At 42.9% G+C, this 14674-nt stretch overlaps 1 long non-coding RNA gene across 1 annotated transcript; it reads left to right on the forward strand.

Moving 5' to 3' along the window:
- The first annotated feature begins 424 nt into the window (after positions 1-424).
- LOC136169253 (uncharacterized) lies at positions 425-14004 on the forward strand. Its single transcript, XR_010663400.1, has 3 exons — positions 425-455; positions 4499-4592; positions 13980-14004. It is a non-coding gene; the product is annotated as an uncharacterized lncRNA (long non-coding RNA).
- Positions 14005-14674: the final 670 nt, after the last annotated feature.

The following is a 14674-nucleotide window of genomic DNA, read 5'->3' on the forward strand; positions in this document are numbered from 1 at the left end:
GCAGGGGGAAGCAGGGATACGGATCTCCTGGGGTGAACCTAGGCAAGTGAGCCTAAGCCACTGGCTTAATCTTTTGCAATTTTTGACTCAAAAAAACTTATTTTGCAGTTGTGGTTAGAGGTAATTTCAAATACATTCCAGATGTGACTAGAGGCTGGTGAGCAGGTCTCAGGGGCAAGAGGGAGCTGGGCCTTGTGCACATAGCACCCAGGGCTGGCTCAGGAAGTGAGTCTATCAGCTGCAAAGGTAACAAGCTTCCTTTTGCCTCTGGTCAGAGGAAATGTGCGGGTAGCAGGGGAGGGCTGCAGCTGGCTTGAGCTGGGTGGCTGGTGGGGGGAGAGGGCAGCTCCCAAAGGGGAAGCAGCTTGCTGTTACAGTTTCCTTGCAGTGTGGCACGGGATGCACGCTTTCTGGAGCCAGACAGATTTGGGTTTGCACTTGGCAAGCAGTAGCTGGTAAGTAGCTTAATTGTTCCAGTCTTCAGTATACTCATCTGTGAAATGGGTCTGGATAACTGCTTTCTAGGGCTGTTTTAAGAATTAGGGAGAAAATATGCATAGAATCTGAGACAGAAAAAGTTGACTATTGTGCTTTTATTTGGGGCCAGGAGCAATAACTCAACAGTGGTAGAATTTGTCTCCAATTCTCTCTGCTCAAAAGTTACTGAAGTTTTAGAGAGAGTAGATCCCAAGGGATATTATTAGGTTTCTTGAGTGGGGTGAGTGGATAGGGATGCCAATTGTTGTACACATAGGAGAGACAGAGGGCGTGGTGGGAGGGCTATGGGAATGGGGAGGAGTCTGGGGAAGGTTCAGGAAGGAGGAGAGAGGTAGCAGCAACTCTTGGGAAAAGAACTTGGGGAAACCAGAGAGATTCCCAAGGAAGAGTGAGAGGAGGCTTTGCTTTGTGCCATGAAATGTAAACCTTGTACTCTGCCTTCATTAAAGAAATGTTTGGTAAGAACCTATCTTTTACTTCAGTGGCTTCCCTAGTGGATCAGACGGTAAAGAATCTGCCTGCAATGTGGGAGACACGGGTTTGATCCCTGTGTTGGGAAGATCCCCTGGAGAAGGGAATGGCAACCCGTTCCAGTATTCTTGCCTGGAGAATTCCAGGACAGAGGAGACTGGCAGGCTACAGTCCATAGAGCTGCAAAGTGTTGGACACTTCATTGCTTTCAGAGTGTAATTTGCGAAATCCGTTGACAATAGGCTCTGGCATAAGAGTGGCTGAGAGTGACTCAGTTGATTTGTTACTTCCCAGGATCTGTGTTGGGCAGGGTGACCCTGTACTCTCTGGGTGTTGCCCAGCATGATGAACTAAATGGACCCTCAGGAGTGTTCAGCTGGCTCACTGGATTGACTTGCTTTAGAGTCCAAAGAGTTTTTTCTCTCAGTAGCCTCTGTCAGTGGGTTGAAACTGGTGGCAAGCATGGGTGAAGGCAATGATGTTCAACTTGGGGCTCAAATCTGGAACTTTTGAAATGTCTGAAGAGCAGCCTTTTTAAAGGCATCTTCCTCAGTGCTTCAAATAGGCTATGAGTGTGGCATAAAGTAGGAAGAACTCTGGCGGGCCATTTCTGTCCAGGAGGATAAGACAAGTAAAAGTCCTAGTTGTCTGCCAGTAACAAGAGCCACTGGCAGAACTTTCTGTTCCCTGGTTGTTCTGGAGGGAGGTCTGCAGAGTGGGGAGTGAATAGAGGGAGCCTGGGTCTGGAGTCTAGGCTCTACCACACTCCTTGTGATTGTTACCATGTCATTTGCCTCTTGGGGCCCTCTGCCTTAGAGGAGTTAGCAATGGCCAGCCACAGGGCTCTTGGGAAGATCTAAAACATTATTATGAGAGTACATTGCAAACTATAAAGTGTTACACATGTAGGCAGCATGATACAAATACAATAAAGCTGGAGGCTCAGCCTTGGCTCTGATGTTCTCTAGTTATGTGATCTTGAGCACTTCCTGGGACCTCTCTGAGCCTCAGTTTCTCTGAAGGAAAGGAGAGGCTGCAATCCTGACCCTACTGGGTTGTAACGTTGACCAAAGTGTTTCATAAATGGTGAAGTGGTGTAAAGGTAAAGGTTTACTGCAACTGCTCTTTACCACTTATGAATTTTAGTATCAATCTCATGAAGATTAAAGAAAAAAAATGAAGCCCTTATATTAAACACAATGCAGGACATAGAGCCTTTTAACACTCACTTCCAGTAAGAGGAAGAAGGTAAGCCTTTGTGAAATGAAACACTCTTCCAAACCATTTTATTTGAACTTAATTTTACTATGTGGCTAGTGTGGACAGAGTTCTTCTGTGGGTAGCACATGACTCACCCCTCAAGCTTTTCTAACACCAGTGAAAAGTTACAGCTATTTGATTTCCCCAATAAAGAGTTATTAAGCAGTAATAATCCCAGAGAATATTAGGTTAGGTGTGCCCATGCCTGTTCTCAGGAAGGCCCAGGCTTGAGTACAGTTAATACTTCATGATAACTCATCAGCTAAACAAAACACACGCAGTGACCTGCGATTCTGAGCGTTGACTGCAGCTGAGTCAGCTCAGTAGCGTCTGGCTTGATCATCCCAGCATGGGTGTGTGCTACCAATCTCAATGGATGCAGTTGCTGGACAGAGGGCACTGCAGATCCCTAAACCCAACATATCCCAAAGCAAACAAAGCATCTCTTCTTCAACCTGCTCCTCCTTCTTGATTCTCTGTCGGGTTAGTGACACCACCATCTGCCTAGTCCCAGAGTTTTATGATTTTAGTGATATAATAGACACCACCCTCTCACTTCCTAAGGCCAATAAGGACTGGACTACAGCCAGCCAGGCAGGCAAATCACCTTGCCAACATCTGCTGTTTGTCGTATCCCCTCATTATTGTACTGCTGTCCCATTTCAGGTCCTCAGCAACCTCATGTGGACCATGGCAGTTCTGTTTACATTTGCTGATCTCATGGGGATCTAGTTGTCCTGCCCACCTTTAGGCTGTCCCTCCATACAATCCTCTCCCCAGTCATCTGCATTCTGAGCTTTGAAATGCACAGATATGAGCATCCCACACCCTGGTCACAAGCCTTCCTCCTGACTTACTGCCTATAAAATTATGTTGAAATTCCTTGGCCTGGAATTTTAAGCTCTTCATCATCTGGTCATTTTTGATCATCCCTTGTACCTTGTCCCTTAGCTGTACTCAACAACTTGCTGTTTCTTACACTTGTTAATTTTCTCCCCATACCAAATCTCTGCTCATCCTGCCAGGAGACCCCAAACTGGTGCCTCTTCCAGGAAGAGTCCCTTAGCTGCAGGTAAATGTCTTTTAATCTATACACCCACAGAACTTTCTGCATCTTATGTTAGCCCTTATTGCTAAGACTATGCCTTGTCACAGGTAGGGGGCAGCACAAATGATACTTTCTCAGGTCTCTTCTGAGCACTCTCCTTTTAAAGCATATTTCCCCTGTCATTCTCTTTTATAGAATCTCATTATTTTCCTATGGAATATTTAAGAATGTTTATAATTTTGTATTTGTAGGTGTGCTTATGGCTTAGTATTTGCCTTACCTACTGCACTGCAGTCTAGGTTTGTCTATGTTTGACAAATCTAGACAGCGAATTAAAAAGCAGAGATGTCATTTTGCCAACAAAGGTCCGTATAGTCAGAGCTATGGTTTTTCCAGTAATCAAAGAGGGATATGGACGCAATCACAGAGAGTTGGACCATAAAGAAGGCTAAGTGCCAAAGAATTGATTCTTTCAAATTGTAGTGCTGGAGAAGACTCTTGAGAATCCCTTGGAATGCAAAGAGATCAAACCAGTGAATCTTAAAGGAAATCAACCCTGAATATTCTTTGGAAGGACTGAAGCTGAAGCTCCAATACTTTGGCCATCTGACTCGAAGAGCTGACTCATTGGAAAAGACCCTGATGGTAGGAAAGATTGAGGGCAGGAGAAGGGGGCGACAGAGGATGAGATGGTTGGATGGCACCACCGACTCAATGGACATGAGTTTAAGCAAATTCTGGGAGATAGTGAAGGACAGGGAAGCCTAGTGTGCTGCAGTCCATGGGGTGGCAAAGAGTCAGACATGACTTAGCGATCGGATAAAAGCAGCACACTGCAAACTCTCTTGTTTGCATAGGCATGAACTTTGCCCTTGTGTTTATGACTATCCCCAGGGCTTAGCAGAAGTGCCTAGCTCATAGTATATGGTAAGTAAATGATAGATGAGAAAATAAACAAAAGTAGATGTCAGCAAGTCTGTCTAGATCGTCAACTTCTTGAGAAGTTGGTTGCATTTCAACCATTCCTTAGCCCAGTCTTTCTGCTGCGAGTTGTTCAACCAACAATAACTGCACTGGATTTTAATTTTAGGTCTTCATTTCTTTCTGTTGAGTGAGGAAACTTCTACAGCTGACTTGTTGGCCTTTGAATTTGTTCGTGACAGAAAAGTGATAGAAAAGTATGAAAAGTATGCCATTAAATAGTCTTTGCTTGTGTTCTAGCAGATATCCACATGCGAAGTCCTCAACAGACTTCCCAGTGAAAAGCCTTTTCATGATAAAGCAGATCAACACAGTGGCTGTTAGCAGCAGAAAGGTAATTGGCAAATTTCTAACATGAGTCTGTTTATTTTGCTATTGTCAAGGGTAATCATATTGGGTGGGGAAAATCCTTTTGCCCTGATTCTAAGTGTTCACATGTGAAAATGTTGTCAGACCTGGATTCTGACTGTGAAATCAGTGTGTAGAAATTTATGTATGCATTCACTTTGTGGATGACCCATAACTTTAACGAGGGCAGGACACGATTTATTTGTGAATTGATTGATCAAACTGTTTAGCCACTCATCTATTTGTTTTATTTTTAATTCACTCATTTGCTTGCTTGCTTAACAAGTACCAGAATGGTAACTGTGGGCTTAGTAGTCAGGGCTGTAAACACAAACACAATGTGTACCAGTACCAGCCCTCAGTGAAAGTTCAGGATGCATAAAGTGGTCACAAAAGGCTTCATGGAGAAGTCAATATGAAGAAAAAGAATCCTTCCCTTTGATCAATAAAGGGAAAATGGGATCTTTACTCGGTGCTTTTATGTCGCTCTTCCTTATTGGGTTCATTTGGTCATTTGCCATGTTGTGTGTGTATGTGTGTGCATAAGCTGCGTGTGTGAGTATACATACATTATGTGTGTGTGTATTCATATAGTCAATTAGCCTAAATTCTAAAGAGAACTGAAAGAGAGATGGAGAAAATTAAAATTTCTTGTTTTCAAAATCCCTTATTTACTAAATAATCATTTTTTTTGTAAACTGTAGAGTTCATCGTTCACACACTCTACTGAAAGAAAAGCCAGTGTACAGTCAGATGAGAGCAGCGCTGGGTGATTGGAGTGGGAAGCTGAGTGTGCATCACTCAATCATCTCTCTCTGAAGAGTGTCTAGGGCACTGAGTTACATTATGTAAAACCTACTGGCTGAAATTATTACCTTTGTTGTCTCCCTTTCATCTTTTTCTTTTAACTTTCAAAGTTTTATTGACTAAAAGTGAAGTGAAGTTGCTCAGTCGTGTCCGACTCTTTGTGACCCCGTGGACTGTAGCCTGCCAGTCTCTTCTGTCCATGGGATTTTCCAGGATTTTTATTGACTAGATCTATGTAGTTAATATATCAAGAAGCAATCAATAGCTGTAGCATTATTTTCCACACATAAGGTTCCCGCTGATGAAGAAGAATCTACCAATATCGTAGTGGGGGGAAAGTTCACACCTGCAAATGTCTCTCAACTTGCAAGCAGGGTCATCCAAAGGGTCTCCTGGAAACTTTGGCCCAGATCACAAAGGTAGTGACCAGATCTCTAATGTGATCCCAGGTATGTCTGAAATACTTCAGGCCCATCAAATAGTGCATAAGATGATGAAGTAAACACACTCAATCAGCATAAGAATAAAATGTTATCACTATTATGGAAGGCTACTGTTACCCCCTCTTCAATTGCATTTCCCCTGTTCTTACCATGCCCCTTTCCTATCTTCCCCTTATGGATTTGTGGTGAGTACTTTCAGCCTGCCACCATTTTCTAAAGGCCATGGGATATAATTTGACTTGTATGAACTTTAGATTTCAGTTATTCAGCAAGGAGAATTTCCAACTCTTTTGCATTTTCTACCTTGGATTATCACCAATTTTTTTTTTTAAGTTGATCTGACCCTTGGAAGATAATTTAAACTTAACTGAGGTGTAAGTAGGTGGTTTCAATTAGAGTACATCATCCCACAGAGACCATGGTCAAGCTCCCCATTGATTCAGTTCAGTTATTGTGAGTAACAATATGAGTGGGAGGAAACAGGATGATGTAAAAATTAAAAACTGGGTTATTAATCCTGGAGGAAGGTTAATGAGAAATTTGGGAAGTGTAATTGCCATCCGGTTTTTTTAGGGGCTCTCATTCTCCTTCACACTTCTGACACCTGATCGGTCATCATGCGTGTGTGCTAAGTCACTTCAGTCATGTCAAACTCTTTGTGACCCTATGGACTGTAGCCCCCCAGGGTCCTCTGTCCATGAGGATTCTCTAGGCAAGGATACTGCAGGGGGTTGCCATGTCCTCCTCCAGGAGATCTTCCCTACCCAGGGATTGAACCCGTGTCTCTTACATCTCCTGCATTGGCAGGTGGATTCTTTACCACTAGCACCACTTGGGAAGCCCTGATTGATCATCAAGTGTTCTCAATTCCTCTTCTTAAACATCTGTCAACTCTGCGCCTCCTTCTTCACCACCTACACACAGCCTGTAGTCAGGCTCTGATCACTCTGAACTGTTCTTTTGTAATAAGTTCTTAACTTACTTCATGCTGCCTCTAATTCTATCCTTTTCACTGAATCCAGAGAGATCTTTCTGAAATACAAATCAGAGTAGTTTACCTCATTTCTCTTAACACCTTTCATCGGCTTCTCATGGCCTTCAGAGTAACATCTGGTATTCATACTCGGGGGTCCCTGCCCACGCACAGGGGTCTGTGTGTCATCCCTCTGTCTTTACCTCCCCACTCTTGCTTCAATCACGTTGTGTTCCATCTAGTTTTTTCCTCTCATGTAGATGTGCCTGTGGGGGCTCCCCAGGAAGCTCAGTGGCAAAGAATCTGCCGGCAATGCAAGAGCCACAGGAGACAGTTTTGATCCTTGGATCAGGAAGATCCCCTGGAGGAGGGCATGGCAATCCACTCCAGCATGCTTGCCTGGAGAATCCCCATGGACAGAGGAGCCTGGGGCGCTAAGTCCATAGGGTCTCAAAGAGCCAGACACAACTGAAGTGACTTAGCCTGCATGAATGCAGATGTGCCTGTGACTTCGGTCATCTACTACTTGTCCTCAAGGTTTAGGTCTAGTGTCACTCCTTCTGGATAACATTCCTTTGTTAACCTTTTCTGAGTTCTCATAGCACCCTTGAACTCTTCCATCTTTGCACTTAATACATTATTTTACAGGTTTTTATTTGTCTGTCTTCCTCTCTGGACTGCGGGCCCTTTAGAAGGTAGGATTGTTATTTCTCATCTTGCTTAGTTTGATCCATGTTTGTGAAATGGATGAATGTGCACATGCATGAAACTAGAGGAGGAAAACTGAGAGTCATTCTTCCACTTGAATGTAAGGTCGTGGGTTTTTGACTGTTTTGTTCTTGGCTGTAGCTTCTGCACCAAGCACCTTGGCATATAACCGACATTCAATAAACAACTGATGAGGAAATGAACTCAGATTCTTCTGTGTGACTCCACAGGGTAGACAGGATTTCTTCTGCTTGACAGTGGGTAGAAATTCCAGGGATATTATCTGGGGGATCTGTTCTAGTCCTGCAATTTGCCAGTGGGAGGCTCGGTTTTGTGCAGGCCATGAGCCAACGTAAATCAGGTCTAGCAGCATGATTGGCACTCCCTTCCCACTGGATAGTTTTCAAAACACAGTCTGTGGACCACCTGGGAAACACCTGCACTAGAGTCAGCTGAGGTAGATGTTAATATTGCAGGTCTCTGGGTCCTCAGGAGACTAGACAAATCAAAATTATTGGGGTGGCTCCAGCAATCTGCTTTCCATTTGTCTCCTGTGGACACTGGGAAAGTTGAACAATGGTGTGGGCTACACTGGAAGCATAATAAATACCCCAATCACTTCAGGAGATCTAGAAGAGGTTGAGCAGTCTATTTTGGGTACCACTAGGTGTGCATCTGACTCTCCAACTCACCCCTCAGTAGTACATGAACAGCGCAGTGTAGGCACTCAGCAATATTTGCTGAAAAGAATGAAAATGGGGCTTTTTTCAAGCCCCCCTCAAAAGAAAATGGGGCTTGAAATTGAGGAATCGCAATTGTAACAAGGGTTCAAAGACTTGTTCATACAAAATTAGGTAAATACACATAAGGGATGCTAAGTGTTTGTTATTTATCTATATACTGAGGAAAGGCTGAATAATTTATATGAACCAACTGTCAGATCTGGTTATTTTTTGGACTTGAAATTCCCTTTATATTTGCAAATAACACCACAGATAATAAGTCATTAAGTTTCTCCTCTAGCAGTTTTTTAAATAAAAGTAACATTTTTTGAGTATTACAAAATTCGAATAAAGATGAATCCCTTAGAGGTCACTTGAAATTGATCCGGATAAACGAAACCAGGGCTTGAAATTGAGGAGTCACAGTTGTAACGACCTTAATCGATTTGCAAAACACTCACCAGGAAGGAGGATGAGAAGATATATAAACATGGCGCACACAACATAAACACTTTATTTCATTTGGCAGGAGATATCTTTTAGGGAGGGTAATGGAGGGGCCTGTTTTCCTTTCTGTTTGGCATGTCTCCTTTTTAGTATTTACAAAGCATTGGTATCTTCAGGGACACCTTGACACTTTCCTGCCTAGGATCCTCCTTTCTAATCATTAGAGATACCAGCAGCAGAAAGAATCCAGAAATCCCTGTGAGGCTGGGAATACCTTTGCAAAATCAGCTATGAAATTTCCTGACTCTTACATTTGGAATTTTCAGCAGGTGACTTTGGATTTCTCCAAGGTTGTGCTTTTTGATCCAGTGAGTCTGGAATTATTTTTACCCTTCTCGCTTTAACACATTTCAATGTTTCTATTGATTTGGATATTGGAAAGAGATGATTAAAATGCTGTCACTTGCTAATGATCATTTGATTTTCAAGAATATATTCTTATAATGCTGAATATTACCTCCCTATTCCTCATCTCTTTCATTTCATGGAGGGGGAGGGGATGCACTTTAGAGTGGGTTTAAAGGTGGCCCCCTCCCCCCAAAATATATATCTACTCAGAACCTGTATAGGTGATCTTACTTGGAAAAAGGTGTTCTGCAGTTGTAACTGAGGTTCTCAAGATTAGACAATCCTGGATGATGTGAGTAGGACTAATTCCCATGGTATGTGTCCCTAGAGGAGAAGGAGAAGACAGGCGTGGGTGGGTGATGTGAAGATGGAAGCAGAGACTGGAGTGATGTATTCACTAGCCAAAGAGCATCAAGTTTGTTGGTAGCCACGGGAAGCCAGGAGAGCTCCAGATCTGCTGACCCCTTGATTTCAGACTTCTGGCCTCTAAAGCTGTGAAAGAATACATTTCTGGTGTTTTAAGCCACCCAGTTTATGGTAATTTGTTAAAGTTGCCCTAGGAAATGAATGCATTCTGTTTTGGACCCAATCTTTCCAGTTTTCTGCTACTCCAGTCTGCTACAGACTAACCATCTGCTGCTGCTGCTGCTGCTAAGTTGCATCAGTCATGTCTGACTCTGTGCGACCCCATAGACAGCAGCCCACCAGGCTCCCCCATCCCTGGGATTCTCCAGGCAAGAATACTGGAGTGGGTTGCTATTTCCTTCTCCAATGCATGAAAGTGAAAAGTGAAAGTGAAATCTCTCAGTCGTGTCCAACTCTTCGCGACCTCATGGACTGTAGTCTAACAGCCCCCTCCGTCCATGGGATTTTTCGGGCAAGAGTACTGGTGTGGGTTGCCATGTCCTTCTCCGACAGACTAACATCTACTTCTGCTTTACTGACTATACCAAAACCTTTGGCTGTGTGGATCATAACAAACTATGGAAAGTTCTTAAAGAGATGGAAATACAGACCACCTGACCTGCCTCCTGAGAAATATGTTTGCAGGTCAAGAAGCAACAGTTAGAACTGGACATGGAACAACAGACTGGTTCAAAATAGGGAAAGGAGTATGTCAGAGCTGTATATTGTCACCCTGTTTATTTAACTTATATGCAGAGTATATCATGAGAACCTCTGGGCTTGATGAAGCACAAGCTGAAATCAAGATTGCCAGGAGAAATATCAATAACCTCAGATATGCAGATGACACCACCCTTATGGCAGAAAGCAAAGAAGAAAGTGAAAGAGGAGCGTGAAAAAATTGGCTTAAAGCTCAACATTCAGAAAACTAAGGTCATGGCATCTGGTCCCATCACTTCATGGCAAATAGATGGGGAAACAGTGGAAACAGTGAGAGACTTTATTTTTTTGGGCTTCAGAATCACTGCAAATGGTGACTGCAGTCATGAAATTAAAAGATGCTTGCTCCTTGGAAGAAAACTTATGACCAACCTAGACAGCATATTAAAAAAGCAGAGATGTTACTTTGCCACAAAGGTCTGTCTAGTCAAAGCTATGGTTTTTCTACTAGTCATGTATGGATGTGAGAGTTGGACTATAAAGAAAGATGAAAGCTGAAGAATTGATGCTTTTGAACTGTGGTGTTGGAGAAGACTCTTGAGAGTCCCTTGGACTGCAAGGAGATCCAGCCAGTCAATCCTAAAGGAAATTAGTCCTGAATATTCATTGGAAGGACTGATGCTGAAGTTGAAAGTCCAATACTTTGGCGACCTGATGGAAGAGCTGATTCATTGGAAAAGACCCTAATGCTAGGAAAGATTGAAGGTGGGAGAAGAAAGGTACAACAGAAGATGAGATGGTTGGATGGCATCACTGATTCAATGGACATGAGTTTGAGGAAGCTCCAGGATTTGGTGATGGACAGGGAAGCCTGGTGTGCTGCAGTCCATGGGGTCACAGAGTCGGACATGACTGAGTGACTGAATTGAACTGATTCTGCTACAAGGCTAGACTTATCCTGACATTGGAGGTCTCCTGCTTTGATGAGAGATCTTACTCCACAGTGTGCTGGGCAACCGGACGTTGCAAACAACCATGGTCATCTTCCCAGGTGGTGCTAATTGTAAAGACCCCACCTGCCAATGCAGGAGACAAGAGATGTGGGTTTGATCCCTGGGTTGGGAAGATCTCCTGGAGGAGGGAATGGCAACCCACTTCAGTATTCTTGCCTGGAGAATCCCATGGACAAAAGAGCCTGGTACACTATAGTTCATAGGGTTCCAAAGAGTCAGACAGGACTGAAAGGACTTAGCCTGCACATGTTGTCCTAAGAGATTTACATGCATTATTTTACTTAAAAAAAACTTCTTTTTGGGCCACACCACTTGATATGAGGGATCCTAGTTCATCTACAAGGGATCGAACCTGAGCTCCCTGCCTTGGAAGCATGGAATCTTAACCACTGGATGACCAGGGATGTCCCTACATGCGTTATCTTATTCAGTCTCCACAGTCAGTCTCTAAAGTTGGTTTCATCATTTTCTTCCATTTTCTAAGTGATGAAATGGAGGCTCAGAGGATGTACCTGGTACACACTTAGGTGATTATACTGTTCTGAGCAGGACTGAGCTCTGAACTTGGGTCAGCCTCACTCCAGAGTCTTTCCCTCAAACCCCGCTGAATTTCAGGGAAAACAGGGAGCAGAGCTTTGACACTGATGAGAGCATGCTTGGAGATCTGGGTGACTTCTCAGGGCATAGAAATCTCTGCAGACTAACTCACCAAGGACTCCCAGGATGTGACTCAATCTGATTTAATCCCCGAAACTACCTTATGAAAAAAATCCTTATTAGCAATTACAAGTTACTTCAAGTCATGGGATATTGAGGTTGCTCATGAATAGAAAAGACCACTAACATTAAATTTTAGAATCTATTTAGTTTGTGAATCACTTTATATTGAAAAATGTATCTTTAGACTAAAAAAAACTTTGGTAAATAGCCCTCTGATCTCTTTGTAGGAAGGATATTTTAAGCCTAAAATTAATAGGAGGAATCATGAAGAAAAATTTAGATAGGCTTAACTACATAAAAATTGACTAATACCTGTAGGTCAAAAAATTTGAAGCAAAAGTAAAGGGCAAGCATTTCAGCAAGCTCGTGTTCCCTTCTCCCTCCACCCCCGACTCTGCTCTGTCCCATGAGTGAGCAAGGTAACCTGTTACTTGTTCTTGCTTCCCCATGCTGTAACAGGGGCCCAATAAAGCCTTGTCTGAAAAAATTATTTAGGTAATGCAACAAATATGAAGAAAAACCTAATAGCCTTAATGTATAAAGACATCATATATATTCAGAAGACAATAACATTACCCAATGTAAAATAGATAGCCAATAGAAATTTGCTATATGACTCAGGGAACATAAACAGGGGCTCTGTAACAGCCTAGAGGGGTGGGAAAGGGTGGGAGGTGGAACAGAGGTTCAAGAGGGAGGGGACATATGTACACCTATGGATAATTCATGTTGATAAATGGAAGAAATTAAACCAATATATGCAAAGCCATCATCCATCTATTAAAAAGAAACAAGTATAATTAAAAAAATATTGTACAATAGATAAATAAAGCAAGGGAATAGTGGGGTAAATTATGTTATATCCATATAATAAGACATTAAGTCATCATCTAAATGATGTTTAGAAGAGTATTCAGCAGCAGGAAGATCCTCATTATGAAATGCTAAATCCACAAAGCAAGCTGTAAAACATATTCACTATAATATCATAAGGAAAGGTAACATCTATTCCTGACTCCTTGTGTGCCTAGCACTGCACTGAATGCTTTCTCTGTCTTATCTCCTTGAGTCCCCCAAACAACATAAGGAGGGCTGTCCCGCTACAATTTCTATTTTATATTTGAGGCGCATAAGGCTCAGAAAGGTTGAGTAACTTGCTCAGTGTCATCCAACAAACTCGTAATGTAGCTGTGATTCAAATCCAGGTCTGTCCTCAAACCTGGGTAACTTTTCCCCTTTCTAATGGTTTACTACACTATAAGTCACTTGATGTGGGGATCCTGTTCTTAAATCTTTGTAATTTTCATAGTGCTTTGCAAAAAAATCATACTTGCTGAATGGTGGGAGATAGCTACTTATTGATTAGGAGATTAGGTCTGATAGTTTGACTGATCTGGGTAGCGCTGGACAAGGGAATCACTCCCAGGGTCAGTTTCTACACCACAGTAGATTGTGGTGAGGAGTAAGTAAATTTGCCTGTTTGGAAGCTTAGCTTGGTGCCGTGTGCATAGAGTGTACAGAAAATAGCAGGTGATACTGAATCCAATGGTATAATACCTCTTTGTGCAGTATGGCAACATATTTATAATTTTAACAGTTGGTACTAACATTTTCCTTAGGGAATAAACTGTTTTTGTTTGTGGTTCGCAACCTTGTGGTTCACTAAGGGTATTTGAAATCAAAGGGTAGGAGTGATGTTAGCTCAACTTTCTGTATCCTTCCTCAACCCCCTCAAAAAGAGGAATGGTTCAAACTGTTGCATCTCAGGAATAGCATTTTCTTTCTCCTGAGAGAGAAGAGAAGAGAGGAGTACAAAGGGGTGAGGCTGAGTTGGTGAGAAGGCAATGAATGAGCTACAAGAAGGCTGAGAGAAGTGCCACTGAAATGCTCTGTCGGCAAGAGGGTCCTGGCTTTTATGTTTAATGGTTTGCATGATGTTGTGTTTCTGTAATACTGCTCCCTTCTTTTCTTTCTGCACTCATGGCAATTTCTTCCAAAAATCTACGGAACTCGTATATGCTTTGCAGGAACTTTTAAATGAGTAGAAATGACCTCTTTCCTGACCAGATCGGACAGCAGCCCAAGAAGCAATGGCACTTACTCAAAGGAGCCAGGAGACCTGGGTGACAGTGAGAAGAGCACAAGCCCCTCTGAAATGTCTCAGAAACTTTCAGACCTCAGCAGAGTAAGTAGTGGATTATATGGACATGAGGGACCCCTGTGGACACTTTGTTACTCTACTGTCCTTTGCAGATAATAAATATTTAGTGGCAATCGAGAACAATAAAGAGAATCTCTATGTGGCCTAGACTGGAATCACAGAGGAATTCACAGAAGGAAAGGTCAAAGAGTTAGGGGAAAGTGGAGAAGGCTTGGTTCAGAAGGTGTCGCTTCTGATGCCTTAGAGAGCTGACCCAACAGTGGGTTTGGCTATTGTCACTGGGTTGAGAGAAGCACCCATGAGGACAGTATCGGTTCAATGAGCCAGCAACCAACCAGCCAGCTCTGCACCTCAGCATCAGTACTTGTTTCTTTGGGGACCTCTGGAGGATACCTGGATGTTACTGGAGGGTGGTCAGAAAGAGATCATGTGGCTGTCACAGAGGAAAGAGGATCAATGAGTTCATTTTGGAGGGGAGCAGGTGACTCCAGGTCCAGGAGCAGGTGGTCTGGACCTGACCAAAGAGGAGGGAATTACTGAGAGCCTGTGTGTTCAGAGAGGATGGGATTCAGCTACAGAGCGGTCAACTTGCCCGTTGCCT

This window comes from Muntiacus reevesi, chromosome 1, assembly GCF_963930625.1.
Source record: "Muntiacus reevesi chromosome 1, mMunRee1.1, whole genome shotgun sequence".
Classification (NCBI taxonomy): Eukaryota; Metazoa; Chordata; class Mammalia; order Artiodactyla; family Cervidae; genus Muntiacus; species Muntiacus reevesi.